The sequence below is a fragment of the Nasonia vitripennis genome (assembly GCF_009193385.2).
Source record: "Nasonia vitripennis strain AsymCx chromosome 4 unlocalized genomic scaffold, Nvit_psr_1.1 chr4_random0004, whole genome shotgun sequence".
NCBI lineage: Eukaryota > Metazoa > Arthropoda > Insecta > Hymenoptera > Pteromalidae > Nasonia > Nasonia vitripennis.
In genome coordinates, this window is record NW_022279639.1 from 1827326 (window position 1) to 1855244 (window position 27919).

At 34.2% G+C, this 27919-nt stretch overlaps 1 protein-coding gene across 7 annotated transcripts in view; it reads left to right on the forward strand.

Moving 5' to 3' along the window:
• Positions 1-27919, forward strand: part of LOC103317188 (protein spire) — a 598612-nt gene that overhangs the window by 182915 nt on the left and 387778 nt on the right. The window lies entirely within an intron of this gene.

The following is a 27919-nucleotide window of genomic DNA, read 5'->3' on the forward strand; positions in this document are numbered from 1 at the left end:
AATATTTCTGTTACTGCTTCTGACATAGCAGTATATTCTGCGAAAGTTGAACATTTGGTTACAGTGCTTTGTTTATGAGTTTTCCAGAAAATTACATTACCATAAAGTCTTATTACAAAGCCTGTTGTAGATTTTCTATCTACATTATCACCTGCATAATCAGAATCTACCATACAATCTAATATTTCGTTTTTCAAGTTATCACAATATGTCAATTTTAGATCTTTAGTTTTATACAGATATTTTAGGATTCTCAACGCATATTTATAATGTGTTTGGTCGTAGCAACTTTGATATCGACTTAAATAATTTACGCTATACGCAATATCTGGCCTTGTGCCTGTACTAATGTATAATAATTCTCCTATCAAGTTTCTATATTTTATATTTTCATCAATTTCACTAGCTTGATCTAGTTTTAAATTTGACTCCATTGGAGTATCATATAATTTGGCTTTTTCTAAATTATATTTAGTGGCTAAAGATTCAATGTATTTTGTTTGACTTAAAGTCATTTTGTGTCTATCATCGCTATAATTTATATCAATACCTATATATTGGCTTATTTTGCCTAAATCTTTCATCACAAATCTTTGCATTAGACTAGCTTTAACTTTATCTATTTTATTTTTATCTTTGCAACAAATTAGGAGATCATCAACAAAAACTAAAATATATATTGAATCTTTGTTCGTATTATTTACGTATAGACAGTAATCGTAGTTACTTCTCACAAAATTTAAGCTTTCGATAAATTTATTAAAACAATCGTACCAAGCTCTAGGACTTTCTCGCAGTCCGTATAATGCCTTTTGCAGTTTGCAAACTTTATTGTCACCTGTTTCGTAACCTTTTGGTTCATTTATATACACCTCGGTTTTTACATCACCGTTTAAGAAAGCTGTCTCTACATCCATTTGTTCTATAAATAAATTGTTTTTACAACTGTACGACAATAAAATTTTCAAAGTTTGCATTTTTCCTACGGGCGAATAAACATTATCTAAATATTCCTTTTGTTGAAATCCTCTTACAACTAATCTCGCTTTATACACATTATTGTTTTTCTTTTTGTAGACCCATTTCACATCAATGACTTTTTTGTCTTTTGGCCTTTCAACAATTTGCCAAGTTTTATTTTTCATAAGACTATTGATTTCGGAATCCATCGCAATTTTCCATTGTTTATATTCATTTGAGTTTAACGCCTCCTCGAATGTATTTGGTACATTTGCATCAATATGATTTACATATATAAAATGAGTTACAGGATTTCCGTATCTATTTACAGGACTTTTCTTTCTATTAGATTTTCTTTGTACTTTTAAACTTGAATTATCATTTTCAGCAATATCAAAATTTAATTCATTTTCTCTACTTTCATAATTATCTATACGATTTTCGAAATTTATTTCATTACCCCTACTTGACTCGAGAGTCGAAGTATGGGTAAAAGAGTTTAGTTTGTTTTCTACATTTTCAGATTCGCTATTTTCCAAATCTCTATCTTTTTCATCATCAAGTTTTTCTAAGCAAATAATTTCTGTATTTTCTTCGACTACTTGTACATGTCTAGCATGAATAACTCTACCATTGACGAGAACTTTATAGCCATTTTCTACATAACCTACTAGTACACCTAATTGGGCTTTATCGTCCCATTTGCTTTTTCGCAACGCTTCTGGTACTCGTACAAAGACTCGACTGCCATAAATTTTTAAATGATCAACATTTGGTTTTTTACCAAAGAATATTTCGTATGGCGTTTTATTTTTAGCTGTATTTGCAATTGTGCGATTTTTTAGATAAGCTACTGTTTTCATAATTTCAGGCCAATATCGCCTATGAATTTTTGCTTCACACATTAAACATCTGCCCATATCCATTGCGGATCTATTATATCTTTCCGCTACTCCATTTAATTCATGGACGTACGGTGGGCATGGCAATAGTTCAATTCCTTTTGATTTTATAAAATCATGAATTTCCTTATTTAAATATTCTTTGCCATTATCACAACGTAATTTCTTAACTCGCTTACTAAATTTATTTTCTACTAAACTAACAAATTCTTTTAAACAACTGGCAGTCTCTGATTTATTTTTAATGCAGAAAATTCTAGTACACTTACTATAATCATCAATGAAAGTTACAAAATATTTTTCTCCCCCATAACCGGTTGTGTTATGTGGACCATTTAAATCTGTGTGAATTAATTCTAAAATTTCCGTAGTTTTTGATCTATTATTTTCGAACGGTACATTTGCCATTTTACTCTCTATACAATTTGCACATTTCATTTCGACATTTTCTATTTTTTCTGGCAATCCTTTTACTAATTTATTTTTCACTAATTTGTTCAAATATTGAAAGTTAACATGACCTAGTGCTCTGTGCCATTTCTCTTTATCAGTTAATTTTAATGAATTTACAAACATTTGCTTATTTTCCTTTTGAATTACATAGCTTTTCATAAAATATAGATTATCCTTTTTGTTTGCGACTGCTATTAATTCTCTATTTTTATTGTAAATTTTGGCATCATCATTTTTTGCTACTACTGTATAATTTTCTGTGACTTTAGAGAAACTCAGTATGTTTTGTCTAATGCCTTGAACATAATAAACATTTTTTACGTCTACTTGTTTTTGATTGTAATAATTTTTAAAAAGTAATTTTACAGTTCCAATTTTAGTAGCTTTCAAACTTTTACCATCAGGTAATTTTACTTCAATAGGATTTTTTAAATATACGAATTTATCAAAATATTTATCATTATTTACAATGTGGTCTGTGCAGCCACTATCTAGTAACCAATTAATTTGACCTAAACTTTCGCTACTATTTTCTAACGCAGTTACCTGGTTTACCTCTGGGTTGCAGACCTGGGTCAGCCATGCTTCGGATGAGTAGTCGCCCTGTTGTTCGCCTGAAGATTCAGCTTTGGGTTGACCTTGACCTCTGCCTCGCTGATTGCCTCGGTAGTTGCCTCGGTTGAAGCCTCTGTTGAACCCTCTGTTGTAGCCTCGTTGATTTCCTCGTTGGTGACCTCGTTGACCTTGACTGGATTGAGCACCTCGTCCTCGGTTGCTCTGCTGCTGTGGTCTCGTACACTCGTTTATGACGTGGCCAAATTTTCCACAGTTAAAACATTTGCCTTTGGTTTGTACCGCAAAGGTACTGGCATTACTTTTATTATCTGACTCAGCATTAGTCATATTTTTCTCTTTTATTTTCGACTTTACATAGTCTACTGTTCTTTGGTCTTCTGGGATAACATCTATAAAATCCCCAATGTAACTATAGCTTGGTGGTAAAGCTCTAAGTAGATATCTAAATTTTTCGACTTCTTCTAATTTCCCACCAGCTGATTTGAATTCATTAGTTACTTTTTCGAATTCTACAAAAAATTCTTCCACTGAATTATAATTATTTAATTTGATTTCTTCGATTTTTCCTCTGCATATAATTTGCAAGGCTGTTGATTGTGTTAAATACATTTTATCGAATTTTGTTATCATCTCGAGAGCTGTTTTACATTCACCGATGTATTCTAATTGTTTGTCTGAGATAGCACTAATTATCATAGTGCGAGCTTTTAAATCAATCTTTTTCCAATCATCTTCTTTGCCTTTATATTTATCAGGCATTTCATTTATTGCTGGTTCGTTGCACTCTTTATACTCTAACAGGATCATTAATCTAATTTTCCAACTGGAATAATTTGTACCATCAAACACTGGTATCATAATGTCTTCGATTTTCGCTTGCTTAGCCATTTCTTTTTCTTTTGCACTAATGCTCTCGTATACTTGATTTTTCAATTTAATAATCTTCTTGAGTGCTTTTAAAAATATTTTTCTAATTTGATTTCTTGATTTTTCTTTTAATTCAATATTTTTGGCTTCTAATCCGTCTTCTTGTTTTACTTTAGGCTTAAGCCACAAGAACATGTGCTTAACCTCTAATTTGCACGTGCTCTGAAATAGCACTTCACCACGTGTTTCACTCGCCGACTTTAATCTTCTTGCATCGCACTTAAATCTTGATTAGTTTTTAAAAATCTTTTTATTGTTGAGTAGCTGACGACTTTATCTACGTCACTGAGCTTATATTTTTCTTCTTTAACCCTTTTTGACCGGTTAATTTTCACTTGAAAATCTTCTTCTATCGACAGACGTTTCTATACGAAAATTCGAATATCAATGCTTCACATGCATATAATTTCTCCAGATATTTTCTTCTTTAATTTCACTGCTCAATTTTTCACTGTGCGATTTACTTTTTTTAACAATAACCGTTAACTACTTTCCACGTGGCTTTTCTTCTAACCTCACTTTGTTTTACACTAGATATCTCTCATGTCACTCATATGAGTAGACATGCGGGATAAAATATAAATACCAACCACGCTCTGCTACCATGTTGAGAAAGGTTGGATCAATAAACAACAACTTGAGGTTTATTTATTGTTGAAGTATATTGTAAAAGGCTTGAGAGCCTAGTCGGCGGCACGTCTGCTCACATCGGAGTCTTACAGGCAAGAGAGAGAGTGTATAGTACAGTACAGCATAGTCTGGCTCTACACACGGAATATGATATAGTACGTAATAGGCGATTAGAGTATAGCGCGAGACATGCGCAGTTCGTCAGCTCTCGCGTGAGCTCGTCTCAATGCACAAAATCGCAGTTGACCAATAGATGGCGCGACGTGTACCATTTTGGTACTAATAATCAAGATTATAATACTTACTATATTACAACAGAGAGTAATAGAAAAAAATGGCGCCACAAATAAAAGGGATAATTTTGACACGCTTGATTTAATTCCCCGTTTCAATGGATCGAACATATCAGTAAAACAGTTTGTCAATGGTTGTACTGAAGCGCGAGATATTCTACCCGAAGGAAATGAAGAAGACTGTGCGCATCTTATTCGAATGCGTCTTTTTAGCGATGCATTAGCGTGCGCAAGGGGACAAAATTCAAAACTATCGATGAATTCATTCAAACTTTGAGAGTAATTTTGGATCATCAAAGACGTACCACGAAGTTTCGGGAGAACTAGCTAAAACCAAACAGTGTCCGACGGAAAGTATAGTCATTTACTCGAAGAGCAACGAAGAAAAATAATTTTAACGAGGAATTAGAAAACGATTGTATTAGATTTTTTATTTGAGGACTTAGATGGGAAATACAAACTAGAATGGGTGATATGCAAACACGAGAAAAAGCCCATAAGAAGGCGATAGAAATCGAGAGGGATTTCGCGTATACAGAAGAAAATGATGATAATTTAAGGCGAGAAGCGCGATTAAAACCAAAAGAGACTCGTAGAGTAAATGTTGTAGAAGCTACTCCGGAGATAACGTGCAGCTTTTGTAACCAAGTTGGACATGCCGTGATAGTGGTTTTTCATCATTTAATGGAAATAATAATCGAAATAATAACCAACAACCGTATAATCGTAATAATAACTGAAATAAATTATATTTTTAACAAGTCGCATCATAGATTTCTGTTTCAGCCGGAATTTAACAACTGATTCCAAATTGCTATTCTTTACTTAAGAAATATATTTTGTTATTGTTGAGAATATAAAAACAGACTTTTTTTGCCCCTTTCCTTTATCCTGACCCTGGAACCGACTGACTATCCAGTCTCTTGGGGAAAGTTAAACCGTTACAAAAATAATCATCCTCCGAATAACGAAACGATTTCAGACAATAATATAAGAGATAACAATAATCAAAATCTCAATGATTCCACTTCAAATTTGCCAACGAACTTTTTCTGTCATTACAGTCTAAAACCGGGGCATTACAAGCGTAATTGTTATACATTGATGAGGGATATGTAAGAAGGAAATTTGCCGACGGGAAATGGTTGCGGCAATCCTCGCGCGGGCGCGCCGGCGGAGAGGCTGCCGCTTCGAGTGCTCGTCCGATCCCAGAGACTCAGGGAGCAAATACATCCTCTACGAAAGAACGGTCAACTTAAACCAAAAGAATTGTGCACCCAACGTCGAGATTGATATTAAAGAGTTGACGCATCCTGCAATTTTTATGTTAGTCATCAGGTCTTCCCCAAATCTATTAAAAATTTCACATGTCCCGATTTATTTACTATTACACTCGCAAGAAATAATTTTGTTAAGAGGAATAACTTCAGCATCAATAAAAATCCTATGGAATATAACAGTTAATTATGACGGTTTAAACATTTATTTTCACATAGACGGTGACGAATTTCCGATTAGAGAAGCAGGAATATTAGGTAGCGATTTCTTTCAACAAACAAGTGCAAAAATTTGTTATGAGAGGAATTGTCTTGAACTAGCAGATATAGAATATCCGTTTATTAACGATGTACAGAATTTTCAAAATGATGAATATAATGATGATCGATGGAATTTGAAGAATAATGCAAGCAAGAGAGTCGTATCGGAGAGGCTCTCTAAGGGAGATAGTACAATCGATTTTCGAAAAGAACGTGCCAAGTCTCTAGAAAACATTCTTTTTGATAATGCAACTCTTCATTTAACAACAGAAAAGCAAGCCATTTTCGAAATTTATATGAATACGAGTAGTTTTGTGCAAGAGGACGAAGCAACCTCTCCACAGGGAGGCGAGATCGTGAACTGCGCATATGTACAAAAGGTGCCGTCGGCGAGCGCTAAGACTCTACCAAGCCTCGAGAGCCGGAGAGAGAATATAGTTGAGGCGTCTCTATTGGAAAGTGAGACTGATTATTTTGATGATTTCGAGAAACTTAATGATGACCTTTTTGTAAATTCCCTAGGAGTGAACGAGTGAACGAGAAAAAAGGTATAATGGATAATACAGAAATGATTCAAAGCGATAAATATGACGCCGAAAAAGTGTATGTGTGCCAGAATAAAAACGATGACGCTTATCCGACAAAGAGATTAACAGATAAAATTATTGAAAAAATCAGAAGATTTGAGGATTTATATGAATATACTCCCGACTGCCAGGAGAGCAGCGCAAGCGAGTGAAGTGCTAATGAGAATTATGAAGATTTTAATACAAGTGATTATTATGAAAATGATAAACAATATAAAAATAAAAATTTGGAATTTAGTGTGTCAATATCTCTATGCCACAGAGGTCAAGCATAGATTGCCAAAGATGATTATGAAAATTATGAAAATAAAATGATAAAAAGTTGTAAATGAATTGAACAAGATACAGAGATTGAAGAAACTTGTTTAAATGAAGATATTGAATGTGTATGTTTTTGTACTCAACAAGCAGATGATGAAAATTGTGTCAAGTTGAAGAGTAAAACTAGAGAAATGGAAGATTGTGATCCGAGAGAATATAATGAACGAATTTACGAAGAAAAGCGTCCCTATAGCGATGAGCATAGAACCTTCACGTGTCAAATAAGTCCAAGAGAAAGCGCGAGTAAAAGAGAAGATTTTGAGAGAAAATATCGGGACGAAGCACACGAGAAATTCGAACCGATGTATACCTCCCAAATAGCTGAGATAAGCCCAACAGGACGTCCACTGGACGAGGAAAGTACAAGGGCCACTGTAAACGTTCCCAGAGAAATCACAATAAAGAAAAATGTGCGTTTTCGAGATGAAAATTTAGAGCAATATTAAGATTTCAAATCCAATTTACAGAATTCTGAAAATAATAGTAATAATATAATCATAGGAATAAGTAATGACGATGAAGATTCAAAAATAAATATTTGTAAAAAGCGTTTAAATAGTAAAGGTGAGATTCCGAAATCTATAAAATTGAGTAAGAAAATTAAAAAAATATTACTATCAGATAACAATTACCAGGATTTTACAGATATTTAAAAGTTCGACCGAGTAAATTTCATAATTTAATCAAAAAGGACCGAAATCCCGAAGTGTTTAAGTTCAATGCAATGAGCGAGGCGTTAGAAAATATAATTACTACTGAAAGGAAGAAAAATAAGAATCAAAATTATTTCATATCACTTGAAAAAGATAATTAGCAAGAAACAGAGCCATATTTACATGAGTGTGAGAGAGTCGAGGAATTGTTAAATGTTTGTCAGAATCCCTATGGAAAACAAGAACACGAAGTACATGGACTTTGTATAATATACAGCACGCCAGCCTATAAAAATGCGGAAGGAGCCTACTGCAGTACGTGTTATGCTCATAGACTCTGCAGCGGCCGAAATCCCCCGCAGTGAAAAGGTCAGGGCTCAATTGCGCCTCGATCATCTGAAACCAAGAGAGCGAGAAGCCATTGAGCAAATTGTTGACACTTATCACGAACAATTTCATTTACCTGGGGAAAAACTCACTACTACACACATAATTCAGCATCGCATTCAAAAGAGCGTACAAAAACTTAGGATATTTTCTTTTTATCATTTAAAACTTAGAAGAATTCGGCCGTGCAACACTTTTCACTTTATCGAACTAGCATACTTACCTTGTTGTTCGTCATTCTTGACAAACCAAAATAATTAACAAAATGTCAGATAGTTGCGAGCGAGCGTTATTTACAAGATGTTTAAAATTGAATAAAATAATAAAAAAAGCGAAATCGCGAGTGTATTTTGAACCTGGAAACTTCTGACTCCTTGCGAACCAATCCACCCTCGCATTTACTTTGCTTCGGAAGCTGAGACAAAGCTGCTGAGAAGACGTGCTGGTATCCGAGCAGTCTAGTAGCAGAGAATAAAAAAAGGTAAGTGACTTTAATTAAATAAGCACGCCTCAATCGTGCACTTATCTCTTTCTCTCTCATGATTAGAAATCCAAGTATCATCTCGAATATCACGAATTCGCGATAACGATATCACGATTAGAGTCACGTCCATTCGACGAATTACCCGAAAAGCAACGGAATCAAAAGTTAGGAGTTTAAATTAAATTTGTGCGTGTAACGGGAACTAGTGCAATATCAAAAGACTTTCCGGCGCACTATGGGCGATTTCAGGAAAAGTATTGTCAAAATCAAATTGCGCCTCTCAGGAAAGTGCTAGGGACCTAATTTTTTTTTTTTTTAAATGAAGGTTGTACTTCTCAGATATAGGGAAAAATATCAGAATATTGTTTTCTGATGATGTCGAGCCGGGGCACCTATGAAAAGTACGAAATTTTAAGAAAACGATATTTTAGCTACTTGTTAATGCATTAATATGCCATAAAAATGCATTTTAAGATAATTGGGAATTTTTTAGACAATCATATACTATTTTATTAATTAATGAATGTTTTTTTTACCTACATAACCTAAAAATTCATCTATTTTGACCTATTGTACTAAGAAACGTGAATCCGGGACTTAAAATTATCATAAATCACGGACCTCTATTTTGATTAGCTTCGAATATTATATTCTAATAATACGGCACTATATAAACAAGAAAACATGTTATTTTAAAGTATTCTAACCTACAGGAATTTTAAATCTGAGAAGTTTCATTCTGTAGCATGAAAGATTTTAAAGTTAACACACATAAAATTGTTGATAAAATAAAATATTATTATTCTCAGCACATATAACGTACATAAATTGTTATATATATATATAATTATGTAACCTAGACTATTACATTACATGTTAACGCTATAGTATTTACACGTTATATAGTAATAATTAGCAACGAAATAATAACTATGTGATATAAGTATTCCATTTCCAATTAATATGATTATTTATGATTATTTATTATATATAAAACCTATTATTTCATAATAATTACATTATAGATTCTTCATCAGAATTATCATAAGTCATATTACTTTCATCATCACTTGTGTTCTGGTTTTCTTCTTCCCACTCTTCTTCGTTCATAATTATGCCTATAAAATAGATTGAGGATGAAATCATAATTCTGAGCTCATGACAAAATTAAATTCGTAAATAAACTTACGTTTATTTTATATAGTTCAATGCCTGTGCATTTAGAAAGTATATGTGCTTCTTAGCTAATTTTATTCGATTGCCTATGAACATCAAAGATAGTTTTGGGTCACTCATATGCATTGCTCTGTTAAATACATCCGTAATTCGTGCTAATCTACTTGTCTGTCTGGAGTGTTCTGTCATATTTCTGCGATAAAACCAAGACTCATTAGCATCCTCGGCATAGTATGCTAAAGGCATAGGAAATTGCCTGGCAAATTGACACCCATGCATTAAAATTTTATGAAGCGTTGAATTCATTCGACACCATGGATACGTATTGTAGTACAGTTGATATGTATTTATACAGAACCTTTCTAACTCGTCTAAATTAAGCTCCTTTTTGCATTTAAATAAAGTTAATATAGTTACAATATTTTGAACCAAATCTTCATTAATTTCCAATGACCTTGCAAATTTTTTCGGATCTTCAAAACATCTATGAGCTATATTTCCAGTAATTGTTGTTCCATGGCCTTGTAATACTTGCTCCACTCTAACTCCGAAATCAATGAAAACTTTTTTCTGCACATCTCTTTTTCGAATTTGATGTCGCTCTGAAAATCATAGAATGTATAAATTAATAAAAAACATTAATAGCATTTATTGATTAATGAGGTAGTTGCTTAAGGCTCTAAATTAAAACATCATGCACATAATTATTATAGACGCACCTTTTAGCGGTTCTCGAATATCCCACGTTTTGAATGGCATTCTATAAGAAATGTTTAGGAGATGTTCAAATGTATTAACCCATTAAAAACCAGGCAAAACCTGGCTGAGATATCGAGAAACGAAATGTGCCATCCTTTGCATAACCAAAAAAAAAAATACCCGTGTTTTTTCTTTTGTCGATCACAATTGTTTATAACAAATTATTTAAACAAATAACCCAAAATGTTGTAATTTTGCAAAACTGAATGCGGATATCGATTCTACGGTCAAAAATACGACAAAAACCTATGTAATGTAGGCGATACCCGGTGCCACCATAAAATCCTAACCTACATTCCGACACATTGCTGCCACCCTCTGCCACTGTGAGCCCACAGGGTTAACAATAGTTCCGCTGGCGATTCGCCCGGTCGTGCGTTCACGTCCTGGTGAAACAAAGGTAAATTCCTAACCAACAAAGCCAGCCTTACGCCTATGTAACGAGAGATGAACGAAAGATGTAAGAATTTTCAGGCTTCCTCTTTTCCCTGGGAATACGTACTGATGATAGCTTCTGAATGTAATATTCACAAACTTCTTGAATAATATCTTTGAAACCTTTCTTTTCATCCGGATGGAGTTTATTGTAAATCACCGTAGCGTTCGCTAAAGATGCTTGAATAAGTCGCATAAAAAGACACCATGTCCATTTTTTACCTCTTATCGAAGGCATCAGAGCATTACAGTGTTGATTGTGGAGATCGACACCATCCATGTGTTGATTGTACATGAAAAAAGAATGAGGAAAAAGAGGAAGCCTGAAAATTCTTCAGAACACATCATGAAACAAGGAAGTATGAAACAATGCGGGATAGGTACGTGTTCGACGAAAACTGAATGGTTCTGTACGAAATGTTGCAAACCTATTTGCAGAAAACACAAAGAAGATCACGGCAATGAGCCATAATTGGGTTCATAACTCGGAAACTTATTGAAACTTGTACTACTTTGCGCACGATTGTTTATCCTTATTTTACACTAACAAATTGAACTCTGACAAAAAAACGTTACATAGGTTTTTGTCGTGTTTTTGCCCGTAGAATCGATATCCTCATTCAGTTTTGCAAAATTACAATATTTTGGGTTATTTGTTTTTGTTATAAACAATTGTGATCGACAAAAGAAAAAACACGGGTATTTTTTTTTTTTTTTTGGTTATGCAAAGGATGGCACAGTTTGTTTCTCGATATCTCTGCCAGGTTTTGCCTGGTTTTTAATGGGTTAATTTCCTCGTGCAATAATCCCAAACCATACTTCAGTGATTCAGCAATAGGAGTGAAATAATTGCCAAATTCTCCAAACTGATAAGACCTTATCTTACAAATTGGACATCTACTGGTTGCTCTATTTCCCACTATTACATTTAAACATTTGCCATCAAAAAGAGTTTGTGTAACTTCATAAGAAACGCAAATGTTTTTTCCATTGGACAGACTAAATTTATAAGAACTGAGATTCTTTATTTCATTTTCTAATCGATTGTATTCATGTATGGTCGAATCATCTGCTTCTTTTTCAAATGCAATCCTTAATGGTCGACAAAGCCTTACACTTTGAGGAATTGGATTGATCCATGATTTTCCATCAGACTTATTAGAGCTTATTTTAATGATAATGAATCTTGTAACGAAGAGGGACTGTTCGGCAGCTTCGCTTTCATTTACAGCATCCTTACATTTTTTATGTACATTTTTATGGCCTGAAGAACTATTGAACCCTACAGTTACAGAAAGCGTTAAATCAATCAAGTCGTTGACACTCCAATCCAAAGCAACTGCATTGCAAAGTCGCTCACTAGTTTTATTTAACATCTCCTGCATGGATACTACAATCTGTACCTCGGAAATATCGTAACCATTTGGTAGACATTCGGACAAAGCTTTGGAAATTCCTGAATAGCAGGGATAAGTGGGAGCATTTCTCATTTTACAATCTTTAGATAAACTTATGTGAGAATTTTTATGTAACACGCGAACGATTTTCGCGTTTTTCGTACCTATTAATAGGGACTAAAGTGACTCTTTTTTGACCGGCGGGCAAAAAAGTTATTTTAGCGGGCAATAAACACCTTTATTGTCCGCATATTCAAACAACCAATAATGGCCTTTATTGCCTGCTAAAAAGTCTTTATTGCCCGCAAATTTTTTTTTTGTAATTTAAAAAAAAATTTGATTTTGATAAATTTGCATTATTTATTTATTTTATATAATGTTTGAACAAGACAAGAGCACGGTTGCAGTGTCAAAAAATAGTCACATCAGTCCCTCTTAACACGTACGAAAAAACGCGAAAATACGTCCGCGCGTTACATAAAATATGGTGTGCACCAAGGGCTAAGTGGGCTTTTTGGCCTCGTGGATTTTGCAGTACTCGTCTGCGGCTCGTAAACGCCCTCGTCTTCGGCTCGGGCTAACTCGCCTTGACTCGTACTGCAAAATCCACACTCGGCCTAAAAAAACCCACTTTACGCCCTTGGTACACAATATACTATTATTCACGTTTTGCTCTAAATAAAATGCTGCAGCTGAATCTGCTGTATGTTTCAATATATTTGACTTACACTGATTATTCTCATTTTGCGTTCCATTGGATAAATCAGTAACATCTACGGTGAATTTCTTTGCAAGACTTAACGCTATTTCTAAAATTTCAACATCATTTTGGGCGAAGCCACATACCTCTCTTGCTCGTCTATATTTAGTAGATATAGAGTAATCTGATATTGTGGTATATCTTCCACCTTTGGAACCTCTTCTGAATTTCCTTGGTCATCCTCTATTATGCTTATTTTTTCTTTTTCGTCCGCCCATCTTATGAATTATAACGATATATGATTTTGTGAATAGCGTGTATGATCTTCAATAAATTTAACATATACAGGGGGTACGCCGAAAAAAAATTTATTCTAGCCTTCTGCAAGGAAAAATTTGTAAGATGAATTTTTAAATTTGCTTATCTTTTTTAAAATAGAAATTTTGGCATTTCTTCGTTTGTCTTTTTTGTGTAAAAGTAATTATATGATATCACTCACGATTTATTCTCATAATTTTTGCACCTAATTTTAATAAAAAAAAAACAACATAATATATTTTTGTAAAGATGTGCATTAATTTGTCGGAATTTATGCTGTGATGAAACTGTGATCTTATTTTATTTAATTATTTTAAGTAAGTATTTATCGTATGCCACAGAAATTTATCGAAAAAATGCCACAATAATGAGTTTTATCAAAAACTTAGCCTAACTCTGTGGATTTACGGCAAAACGACTTTAATCAATTTTTTGTAGTTTTTAGATATTAGCAAATTTAATTTTATGTACTCAAGTCATTTTGCTTTTGAGCCACAGAATCATTTTCTTTTATTATCTTTGGCGACAGATTCTAATTTTTCAATATTTTAAAAGTTACCGTTTGAACAATTTCGTAACTGAAATAACACTTGCTTTTTAAAAATAACACTTTATAAAAATTACACTTTGTAAACAATAATACTTTGTAAAAGCAACACCTTGTGAAAAATAACATTTGCTTGCTTTTCAAAACTAGGATTTACATAAATATATATTCTTTAATTAGTTATGGGAAACAACGTCTTCTGTTAAAGTAGTGCATGCGTATATAGATTTTATGCGCAATTTTTTAAAATGATTTTTCTTTTTGTAATATTTAAATAATGTCAATTTTTGATAAATATGAAATTATTATGAATGCATATAAAAATAATATAAATATTATATAATATATTTTTATGTACATTCATAATATTTAAATGATCAAAACATGACAAATAATTAAAAATAATAACAAATAAGATCACTTATCACTATATCCATTTCCAAATAAAAATCAAATATAAATTAATAATAATCAATAATAATTAAGAAATTCAACGAAAACAATTCTTTTAGAATATATAAAAAAAAAACAAATAATTGCAAATAATGACAGAAAAATTAATATAATTTTGACTATTAGTATTTTTTGTTATATCCTAATATTTCCTATTATCTGATATTATCGATATAAAGTAATGATATGTGGTACTTATATCACATAGTTATTATTTCCTAGCGAATTGTTACTATATAACGTATAACTATAGCGTTAATATGTAATGTAATAATCTAGGTTACATATATATATATATATATATATATATATATATATATATATATACAGGGTGGGACATTTTAATCAAACCAGTCTAATAACTCCTAAATTAAGCCATGAACAGAAAAATTGTTCAGATGAAAGTTGTCCAGGATCAAGGGGGACATCTTTTTGTGCAATTAGTTTAGACCTTGAACTTAAATTTCAAGGTCAGTTGAAGGTCAAATTTTTTTTAAAATAGAAACCCCTTATTTTCGATAGCAGATTCGGAAAGAACAGGAAATTTTACGTCCGAAACGTTCGAAAGTCAATATCCTCTAAAAGCTCTGGCAGTCGATCTCTGAGCAATGCCAAATAGCTATTCTGGTTAACATTTTGACCGAAAAAATATGGCCCAATCAGGTAACCATTAATGATCCCACACCACACCATTAAACTCCATCGGTTTTGATGGTCAATAGCCCTGTACCAGTGGGGATTTACAGGTGACCAGTAGAGACTATTGTGCCTATTTAATTGACCATCACTGCGAAATATAGCCTCGTCAGAAAACATAACAAATCTGAAAAAATATGGATCATTTTGTAAAACTCCTAAAGCCCACTGGCAAAAGTCAATACGCATTAGAAAATGGTGTGGCCTCAGCTCATGAACTAATCTTATGTGGTAATCGTGATAGTGGAAATTATTGAGAATTCTCAATGCTGTTCTTCGTGGTATACCGATTTCTCTTTCAATTTGTCGACTACTAATTTGTGGATTGAGATGAACAGCTGCTAAGGCGGCTATAACATTAGGATCACTTTCGTTGTATTCGTGGTGTCTGCGTTGACGACGAAGATGTCCATCACGAGCTCTTCGAAGTAATCTGAGTAATGTGTCGTGAGTAGGACGCCTTCTTAGAGGAAAGCGTTCAGCGTAGAGTCGCACCGCGGCTCTGGCATTGTTTTGGGTTTCGCCTAAGATCATTATCATATCAACAATTTGATTGGATTGATAATCGCCCATGTTGAAAATTTTGTTTATAATAAGAAAAACTATTTTATTTACAGTCACTCTTTATTGAAATTGAAACTAAACCAAAATAAGAAAGTGACAACAAAAAAAGGAGGAATTTTCAAACTGTATAATTTTTTAATCAAATTTGTAACTTCTTATTTTCTTACGTTAAGACATTGTGATTTAAATTGAAGACAGCGCGAGAACAATCGTTACAATTCATATTAGATTAAAGAAATTCAACTTAAAAAAAACATCTAAACTGGAAGTGATGCACTTTGGCAAATACAATTATTAAAAATTTTTTTTAATATTACAAAAGCAAAATGCTGTTTAATATTTTATCTTAAATAATGTATTTTTTAACATCCTACCTTTATTGTTTAACCATTTTTTACGCTTTTGAAACGTTAAACTTTTACTTGACTCTGCTTCGACCGTGAATGAATTGACAACATTGATTTTTAACGTTCCATTTCCCATTCCCATTAAGAACTCAGATATTTAAAATTATCATGTTTACTTCAAAATTTACTTTTGACCACTAAAAATTTGTTAACGAATGTTAAACAAGCATCCTAGTGAGAGGCAAGGGGACTCACGTTAAAAATGCACCCCAAAGGGAACATAATCCTAATACGTCCACGTCGTTGTTCCTGGGTAGCGCTGAAATTTGGGATTTATTTTGTTTTCAAGATAAATATTTTCATGGTCATTGTCACATTGGGTTTGAATATTCATCATAAAAGTACATTAACTACGATTATTCTATCAGAAAATGCGATTAAATAGCAATTACAGTATTTCTTAACATTTGACCTTGAAATGACCTTGTGAAGGTCATGAAAAAAATTTTGAAATACCGTTGCGGACGTAAAATTTCCTGTTCTTTCCGAATCTGCTATCAAAAATAGGGGTTCCTATTTAAAAAAAAATTTGACCTTCAAATGACCTTGAAATTTGAGTTTAAGGTCAAAACTAATTGCACAAAAAGATGTGCCCCTTGATCCTGGACAACTTTCATCTGAACAATTTTTCTGTTCATGGCTTAATTCAGGAGTTATTAGACTGGTTTGATTAAAATGGCCCACCCTGTATATGTATATACATATATATATATAACAATTTATGTACGTTATATGTGGTGAGAATAATAATATTTTATATTATCAACAATTTTATGTGTGTTAACTTTGAAATCTTTCATGCTACAGAATAAAACTTCTCAGATTTAAAATTCCTGTAGGTTAGAATACTTTAAAATAACATGTTTTCTTGTTTATATAGTGCCGTATTATTAGAATATAATATTCGAAGCTAATCAAATTAGAGGTCCGTGATTTATAATAATTTTAAGTCCCGGATTCACGTTTCTTAGTACAATAGGTCGAAATAGATGAATTTTTAGGTTATGTAGGTAAAAAAAAACATTCATTAATTAATAAAATAGTATATGATTGTCTCAAAAATTCCCAATTATTTTAAAAAGCATTTTTATGGCATATTAATGCATTAACAAGTAGCTAAAATATCGTTTTCTTAAAATTTCGTACTTTTCATAGGTGCCCCGGCTCGACATCATCAGAAAACAATATTCTGATATTTTTCCCTATATCTGAGAAGTACAACCTTCATTTAAAAAAAAAAATTAGGTCCCTAGCACTTTCCTGAGAGGCGCAATTTGATTTTGACAATACTTTTCCTGAAATCGCCCATAGTGCGGCGGCTACTGGAGGCCGTTCTATTAAATAGATCGCAAAGGTAGTCAAGCACCGACGGCGCTCAACTTTGCGCTCTGAAGCTTTGTCCTCGTCCGTGCTTATAAAAGCAAAATTCATCAAAGACAGCTTTCAATAGTTTAGGACATAACACTATAATCAATATCAATACCAATGTATTGACTAACTTTTCCCATATCTTCCATTGCAAATCTTTTTATTAGACTAGATTTTACTTGTTTTATATTGTTTTTATCTTTGCAGCAAATTAGAAGATCATCTACAAAGACTAGTATGTATATTGTATCTTTGGTTGTATTATTTATATATAAACAGTAATCATAATTACTTCTAACAAAGTTTAAACTTTCCATAAATTTATTAAAGCAATTATACCAATCTCTTGGGCTTTCTCTATGTCCATAGAGTGCCTTATGCAATTTGCAAACTTTATTGTCTCCTGTTTCATAACCGTTAGGTTTATTAATACATACTTCTGTTTTAACATAGCCACTTAGAAAGGCTGTTTCTACATCCATTTGTTCTATGTACAAATTATTTTTGCAGCTGTATGACAATAAAATTTTCAAAATTTGCATTTTACCTACAGGTGAATAAACATTATCAATGTATTCTTTTTGTTGGAAACCTCTAGCAACCAGTCTTGCTTTATATACATTATTCTTTTTTCTTTTAAAAATCCATTTAACATCAATGACCGTTTTATCTTTTATCCATCGCAATTTTCCATTGTTTATATTCATTTGAGTTTAACGCCTTCTCAAATGTATTCGGTATATTTGCATCAATGTGATTTACTTAAATGAAGTGAGTTACTGGATTTCCATATCTGTTTACAGGATTTTTCTTTCTATTGGATTTGCTTTGCACTTTTAAGCTTGAATTATCATTTTCGGCAATATCAGAATTTAATTCGTTATCTCTACTGTCCCCGAAGGTCTGAGTAGAGATAAGAGATTTAGTTTGATTTGAATTTACATCATATTCATTAATTTCGGATTCATTTTCCAATATCTCATTTTCTACATTTATAGACTTGCTATCTTCGAAATCTGTCTTTTTTATCATCAAGTTTTTCTAAGCAAATAAATTGAGTATTTTCTTTAAGTACTTGTACATGTCTATCATGAATAACTTTGCCGTTGACTAGAACTTTATACCCATTATCTACATAACCTACAAGTACTTCTTATTGGGCTTTATCATTCCATTTGCTTTTTGAAACGCTTCTGGAACTCTTACAAAGGCTTAACTTCCATAAATTTTCAAATTTTTTACGTTAGGTTTGTTACCAAATAATATTTCATAAGGAGTTTTGTTCTCCGCTGTATTGGCAATTGTACGATTTGTTAGATAAGCAACAATTTTCATAATCTCTGGCCAATATCGCCTGTGTATTTTTGCTTCTTGCGTCAAGCATCTACCTATATCCATAGTTGACCCATTGTATCTTTCTGCTACTCCATTCAGTTCATGGACATGTTACTAGTTCTATTCCCTTAGACTTTACAAAATCATAAATCTCACAGTTTAAATATTCTTTACCGTTATCACATTGCAACCTTTTTACTTTTTTATTGAATTAATTTCCTACTAAATTTACGAATTCTTTTAGAAAACTGGCAGTTTCTGATTTATTTTTAATGCAAAATATTCTAGTATATTTACTGTAATCATCAACAAATGTTACAAAATATTTTTCTCCACCATAACCAGTTGTGTTATGTGGGCCGTTCAAATCAGTATGAATAAGTTCTAAGATTTCGGTATTTTTTGTTCTATTATTTTTAAACGGTACATTGGCTATTTTGCTTTCAATGCAATTTGCACATTTCATTTCAGTACTTTCAATCTTTTCCGGCAGGCCTTCGACTAATTTGTTATTCACTAATTTTGATAAATATTGAAATTTTACATGGCCAAGTGTCCTATGCCATTTCTCTTTATCAGTCAGTTTAACCGAATTAACATACATTGATTTAGTACTTCATTAAGTACGAAGCTTTTCATGAAATATATATTGTCTTTTTTATTACCAACTGCTATTAATTCTCTATGTTTATTGTAAATTTTGGCATTATCATTTTTAGCTACTACTGTATAATTTTTAGTGACTTTTGATAAACTTAATATTTTGTCTGATACCTTAAAAATAATAAACATTTTTGACTTCTACTTGTTTTTCATTGTAATAATTTCTAAAAAGTAATTCTACAAATTTTTACCATCTGATTTTACTTTAATAGGCTCTTTTAAACATCTGAGTTTATCAAAAAATTTATTGTTATTTATAATGTGGTCTGTACAGCTATTATCAAGAATCCAATTTATTTGTCCTAAATTTTCGCTACTATTATTTAACGCAGTTACCTGAATTACCTTTGAATTGCAGACCTGTGTCAGCCATGCTTCGGATGTGTAGTCGCTCTGTCGTTGGCCTGAAGACTCGCCTCTGGGTTGACCTTGTCCTCTACCTCGTTGACGGCCTCGGTAGTTTCCTCTGTTGAAGCCTCTGCTGTAGCCTTTGTTGAAGCCTCGTTGATTACCTCGTTGATTTTGGCTGGAGTGAGCACCTCATCCCCGGTTACTCTGCTGCTGTGGTCTCGTGCATTATCTACTGTGGTGACCGGTTTTGCCACATGTACTGACGTTGGTTTTATTATCAGACTCTGGTTGAGTCATATTTTTCTCCTTGATCTTTGACTTGACGTAGTCTGTTCTTTGATCCTCTGGAATAACATCTATAAAATCTCCCTGTAGCTTGGTGGCAAGGCTCTGATTAAATATCTCAACTTTTCAGTATTGTATAAATTGAACTTATTATTATTTTTCTTGTTTTGAGGTCAATCTTTTTCCATTTGGTCTTGTCCTTTTTTTCATTTTCCATCATTTCTCTGATTGCTGGATCTTTACACTCTTTGTATTCTAATAGGATCATTAGTGTTATTTTCCAGCTTGTATAATTTACACCATCAAACACTTGTATCATAATTTTTGCTTGTTTAGCCATTTCTTCTTCTTTAACTCTTATATTTTTGAATATTTGATTTTTTAACACAATTATTTTCTTAAGTCTTCTCAAAAATATTCTTCTTAATAGTTTTCCTATATTTTTCTTCCAAACAGCATCTTTATCTTCTAAATCTTATTCTGAATCCACTTTTTATTTAGACTATGAGAACATGTGCTTAATAGGGTGGACATTAATTATTATTTTTTTTTCACTTGGGCGGGGCAAATATAGCTTCTATATACCTCAAAAACCATGCGCATATAGGTTTTGAACCCATAGCATCGATTTTTCACGTGCCTCAAAGTACCCGAAGTTTCTTATGGGATTTACATGTTAAAAAAGGGTCAAAACGTTTATCGTTCTGAAAACCTGTGAAAATTTTGGAATTTTAACTTTGGAAGTATATTTGCCCATGTATTTTGAGCCGCTGAATCGAATGGTGCTATTAGTTTTCGCCGTAATAGTGAAATAAAAAAGTTATAAGCCAAAATCGTTTCAAAATTATATTAAAGTAAAATAAACCTGTATGCAAAGTCTCAAATCTCTACCTATCATAGATCCAGAGATATGAGAAAAAATGTAATATTCAATATCAGCGCAACCCCAACTTTTTGTCAAACTTCATGTTTTTAGGACTTGCTGATATATTTCAAGGACTTGAAGTACTAACTAACTTCTTTTTTATTGTTAATTAAGTTAAATTACACTTACCTGTAAAGTTTTAAGTCTATATCTTAGAAAGAATAAAAGATATCACTTAAAATGCAAAATTTCAGCTCTCCGTAGAACTCACTTTTGAACAAAGCTTAACTATATGTAGATCATCAGTTCTTTCTGCAGCATCAACTATAACCACCATTTCTATTTTCCATGTTCAGCCGTGTCATAATTAAGTATTCAAAAACAAAATATAATTACCTCTCTGATCAAGTAAAAACTGTTTATCAGATTCGTCTTCCATCTTCTTCAAAGCATCTGCGCAAGCAATGTCAAATAATTTGTTTATGCTTTCTTTATATGTTTGTTCATTTTTTATTTGAGTGTCTGATCTACGTGAAGCATTTCTTTGTATTTTTCTCCATCTTTCATATTCAGCCTCCAGTTTAATGACACATTTTTTATCTTCTTGCGTAGGAATTCGAGCTTTCTTCCAAATAATGATACACTCTTCAATGGTTAACTTCGCACTTTCACGTAGAGACTTTGAAACTCTTCGTAGGTTATAGAATAAAGCAGCTAGTACTTGTTTTATCGTTGGTAGATTATTAGTTGCAACTATTTGATTAGTACAATATCCAATGTGATTGACTCTTTCGCGTAAATTATAAGCCATTGTTGAAAAACTAAATAAAATTGTTCATGCGGAGCAATATATCTCGAAATTAAAAAGTACCTGTTGAAATAAATTGAGCCGTCATTAAATAGGAAAATAAGTTTAATATAAATATTCTTATGTTTACATGAGCTATATGCTCGCCGTGCAGTGCTTATTGCTCTGAGTCCGATGATAGAGAGAACGTACAGTGTTTATTGTTTATCGTTGTATAATATAATATGTATACATTCAACACTACCATTTTGTATTCACGTTACGTCGTGTCAACTGATCCCTTCGCTGATCCGAAAATGCTTTAGGCCGCGGTCCCATCGATGGAACGAAAATCCGGAATAAGAATTCTGGAACGACAACAGCCACTCACAGCCATTCCGGTTTACCCTTCCGGTTTTTGAATACAACTCGTATCCGATACAAAAGAATTTTTCAGATATGTATAACTATACTTTTTATGTATAAAAAAATTGACCTCGTATTAGTAACATTGTAACAAACCCATGTTTTGGTCACTTTACCGTGATTTTCGACGATTTTGGCTTATATCTTGTTTTCTCAATTGAATCGGCAAAAGCCAATTGCACCATTTGTTTAATGAGCTCAAAATACATAAAAATGTATGTTTTTGAAAAAAACTTTCCAACTTATCACTGATTATAATCCTTAAAAGAGTTAACTCGAGTTTTTCAACGATTTTGGCTTATAACTTTTTTATTTCACTATTACGGCGAAAACTAATAGCACCATTCGATTCAGCGGCTCAAAATACATGGGCAAATATACTTCCAAAGTTAAAATTCTAAAATTTTCACAGGTTTTCAGAACGATAAACGTTTTGACCCTTTTTTAACAAGTAAATCGATGCTATGGGTTCAAAACCTATATGCGCATGGTTTTTGAGGTATTAGCTTTTGCCCGGCCCAAGTGAAAAAAAAAAATAATAATTGAGGTCCACCCTAGTACTTAACCTCTACATTTGACACGTGCTCTGTAATAGTACTTCACCACGTGTTTTACTTGCTGACTTCAATATGCTTGCATCGCACTTGAAGTTTAATTATTTTTCAAAAATCTCCTTATTTTTAAGTAGCTAAGGACTTTATCTTCGTCACTAAGCGTATATTTTTTTTTACTTTAACCCTTTCTGGCTGGTTAATCTTTACTTGAAAATTTTCTTCTGTCGACAGACGTTTTGACATGGAAATTCGAATTTCAATATAATTAATTTCAATTAATCAATTAATTTCATGTTCGTTTACAAGATTTTTTTATGTATTACGACTGTATGAATTCACATATTACAACACATAAATCACGAGCTTTCTGTCGGGGGGTCCACAATTTTACGCGTACAAATGTAGAAAACCAAACGATGAAGAGGACTGTGTGTGCAAGGTAAAAGGTATTCGTCTGAACTACACGAATAGTTAGCTAGTCAATTTTGATACGATTCGAGAGATGATTACTTCCCAAACATGGAAATACTGCTGACAAACAGCGCTATACGTAGAACGGCATTTCACGATGTTATTACTCAGGATGAGACCAAAACATGTAAGCCTGTTTATGGTAAACAAAGATTTGTGAGGCTTGATAAAAGCTACCCATACGGTTATAAGAGTGACCGTCAACTGATGATTTACACTGACATACATTAAAACTCTGTAAACAGATAACGTTATAAAAAGAGTTGTTTATTGGTCGCGCATCTTGGTGAATGAGCGCGACACACCGTCATCAATAAGATTGGTCGTAATTCGTAACCACCAAGCTGATTAGCTGTTTGTACTGGCGACACTGGAGGTGGTGGTGGTGGTGGTGGTAGTGACAACGATAGCGTAGGCAGTGGGTACATCTATTCAAGCAAGAGCATTTACTCTAAAAATTACCAGTATTTGACCAGCTATACGACAAAATGTTGAACAGGGTTTTTTGCTTTAACAAAAAAGTATATACATCAATAATGATTATTACTATCTCTTACATAATATAAAAATAATATTATTATAATATTAGATGGATTTAGAAGGACTCAACAAGGTAGCGGAGGCTACCTTCTCGCGAAGAAAATATCCGAGCTGGATATTGACCGTCATCATATGGTGACGTCACTGAAAGAGGTTGAGACACGTTTTGGCTCGAAGATTGTGGCAGTGCTCGACGAAGAATTCTAAATTTGTCTTCCTTCTTGGGTATCTTCTTCACTGATCAAGGATTCTGAAGAGTTTAACAGCTTAAGTGTTCAAGCTAATAAACTACAACTTTTCTAAGATTATAAGGGCAATAATGGCATTGAATTTTCCACAGTTTAAAAATTGTTGTAGTATGTTAATATGTATGATCGTGATACTACTCAGAAATTGTACACGTCGCGTCACCTGTTGGTTGACGACGATTTTGTGCAGTTAGACAAGCTCACGCGAAAGCAAGCGTATCGCGCATGCCTTGCGACTATACTCTAAGCGCCTATACTACACTGTACACTCTCGTTCGTAGAGTCAGACTATACCGCGCTGTACTACACATTCTCTCTCTCTTTCTTTCTCTCTCGACTATAAGACTCAGATGTGAGCGGACGTGTTTCACGTCAGACTATTGCCGACTACAATATATAATTATTAATTATTAACCCAAGTGTCCACTTATTGATCCAACCTTCCAACAAAAATTTTTGTGAAAAAAACACAATTGAAAAAGCGAGTACGTTTTCAAGAGAAATTGGTAGTTCATTTAATGTGTACGTAGTTATATGCCTATCAAAATGCACGTCGGGGAGAGTGGAAGCAAATAGGCCGTGATCGAGAACGTTTCCAAATTAGGATTGAGAGAGCTGATAAAATTATTACGGTTGTACTTTTGAGAAAACTGAATAAAATGGTTGTAAAAGATAATATTGTTCACAAAGATGGTTTTTCTCAATAAAAGTATTTTTCTTTTCAATGTGTCTATTGAAGATTACTTAACCTTTCATACCAAATCTAATCATCATGCATGTAGACACCAAAACATATATTTTTTTATATTCAGTACTTATTTAACCTGCTGTAATTATAGATGGCGCTATGCTACGCCAAAAGTGATTGGTTGATTATTCCACCATCGCTAATCTAATTAGTTGTACTTATGTAAGTATTTGTATAATCGCGCGAGGTTCCATGTAAAGGGTAAAGTAGGACAGCGGACACGTGATTGTGTCAGTAGCTATTATAGATACACGATGGAAACATCCATTTACCTCTATGCTGTCCAAAAAGATGTGGTGAAACAGTGTTTTTAAAAAAGTTCTTAAAGGATCTTGAGCGTAGGTGTGATACCCGAACCGAGCGCATCATTATCTACTACGCAGAGTGGCAGGCAGGTTATATGGATCTTCAAGGCGAGAACGTAGAATTTCGTAAGGACTTGTCCCAGACTAGTAACTACGCTGATGATTCTCTTCCTAAACTTGTAATCATTGATGATTTGATGCGTGAATCATCGTCCAATAGTGGTATAGTCGACATTTTCTCGAAGGCATCCCATCATCACTCGCTCTCGGGGATACTCATCACGCAGAACATCTTCCATCAGAGTAAAGGACAACGTGACATATCTCTGAACGCACGCACGACAAAATTGCATTAAGTCTATGTGTCATGTAATAAAAAGATGAAGGGCGGCGAAATGTTGAATCTTGTGCCAATCGTCTCATTCTGATGGATTCGTCTAAGAAGCGACATCCCTTTACTCGCAAGGATGCTGTCATTTTAAAAGCACTGTTACATCTGAACAATAAACAGCGAAAGACTCTCTTGCAGATAGTCGATTCGAAAATAGTGCATCATATTTGCGAGTGCGCTTTGAATGTGTTGATTGGTAACGTTCCACTGGAAAAGTCTCACAAGTCACGCTTACGCAGACACGCAAAAACTTTGAGAAAACTAGCCGATCCTTGTGTAAGCCTGTCAAAAAAGAAGAAAATTATTGTACAATATTGTATTGGTTTCTTGCCTGCATTATTGGCACCAATCATTGATACACTGCGAGCTAGTATTATTAAAAAGTAGACAACATGGAACATGCTTAAAAGATGGTGCTTGCGCCGTACGAGAACGTGGAACGTCTTTAGAGTGTGCTAGCAAATGGCTGCCGAGGTAATGGGGAAGGTTCTATACTAAAGCCAGTTCAAATACCCGGTACCGCAATGACTAGATTGAATGCTGAAATGAATAACATACTGAATTCATCTACTTACACAAGTGATACAAAAATGTGGTCAATATCGGTCGGTACTACAACGATATCTTCAATTTAAAGATGCTGATAGCAACAATAAGGTTATTACAAGAATGATTCGGTGTTCGCGGCTGCGGTGTATCGGTTCGGTGGCGGTATGACAGGTCGGTGGCGGATTTTGAGGTTAGGAATTCATTCGGTACGGTGGAGTCGTGTGCGGACGGCTACGCCGATCCGAATGTGTCGCGTAACAACGATCTCGACTGCTCTGTGTGCGCACAGTAAGGGCTAGGATAGTGTCACAGTGTTTTGAGGTTATCCCTCGGATTCGTGGAGTCGTGAGTGCACGGATTCACAAATCTTCGTCGCTCGTCTCGTTCCTCTCTTTATCCTGTGTGCACACCTGGCGACATCTGTCTCTTGACCGTAAACGGTTTTGAGTATTTTTGGGCTAGCTTGGCATTTCATGCGTCAGCCTTACTCGACAAAGTTACCAATCTTCTGACTACTTTGTTGCCGATATTCGGTTTCCATTCCCGTCGCCAGAGGTTATAATTCTTCTGTTGTTTTTCGAATTGACGAGCCATTTGCGCCTTCGCTAATTCAATGGCATCCTTTGTGCTGAATTCTACTGGACAGTGGTGTAGTATGCTGCGATCCCACTTTCTGGTGAAGGCTACCTGGCGTTCTAAATTCTCTTCCTGTGTTTAAATACGCCGAAGTGTAGCCGGTGGCTGTGCTACTAGCGGTATTGTAGGCGAACTCTAGCTCGTGCAAATATTCATCCCATTTCTTCTGATGTTTGACTACATATTGGGCGATCATTGTTTTTATTACCCTGTTGGTCCGTTCTACCGGGTTGCATTGCGGACTATACGGCGGGGTTTTGTGGTGATTTACCCCGTTTTCTTTCAGGAATTCTTTAAATTCTCTGCTGACAAATTGTCGACCATTGTCGCTGACTAGCGTGTTGGGACAACCATGGCGGAGGAAAACGTTTTCCTTTACGTGACGGATTATGGCCCTGCTGTCGGCTTTCTTAAGTGCTGCTAGCTCCACCCACTTGGTAAATCTGTCCTGCATTACTAGTAGCCATATGTTTCCTTTGTAGGACTGTGGTTGAGGTCCGACAAGATCAATCGAGTCCATCTCCCAAGGTTGTTCGACGTTGGTCGCGTGCATGCTACCCGCTTTAGCCTGTTGTTGGGCTTTCTAAGTTTGGCAATTTATGCAGCTACTCACGTACCTGGCTCCATCCTGTAACATACCTGGCCAGTAGTACCTCTGGGCCAGTCGTTTTGATATCGATGTTACATACAGCTACTGGTTGTCTGGATACAGCATCTGCGATGGTGTTATCCTTACCTCTTCGGTGTTTGACCTCGTAATCCCACTGGGCTAATTCCATCGCCCATCGTGCTAATCTACCGGACGGATTGTCAATCTTCTCGAGCCATTTAAGAGACTGGTGGTCTGTCAGGACGACAAAATGATTGCCCTCGAGATATTCTCGGAACTTCCAAATTCCCCATTTTATGGCGAGACATTCTTTTTCTGTTGCTGAGTAGTTCCGTTCGGCCTGGTTTAATGATCGGCTGGCATAGGCGATCACTCGTTCTTTTTCCTCCTCTTCTTGAGTTAGGACTGCCCCTAATCCTTCGTTGCTGGCATCGGTTTGTAACACAAATGTCTTGGCGAAATCTGGGCACGCTAGGACTGGGGCTTGCACTAGGTCTTCTTTGAGCCTTTCAAATGCTTCTTGTTGGTCGGGACCCCACTCCCATTTCACTTTCTTCTTTAATAGCCTGGGGGCCGTTTTCTTTGCTACTTACGGAATAAACCTCCTGTACCACGATATTAATC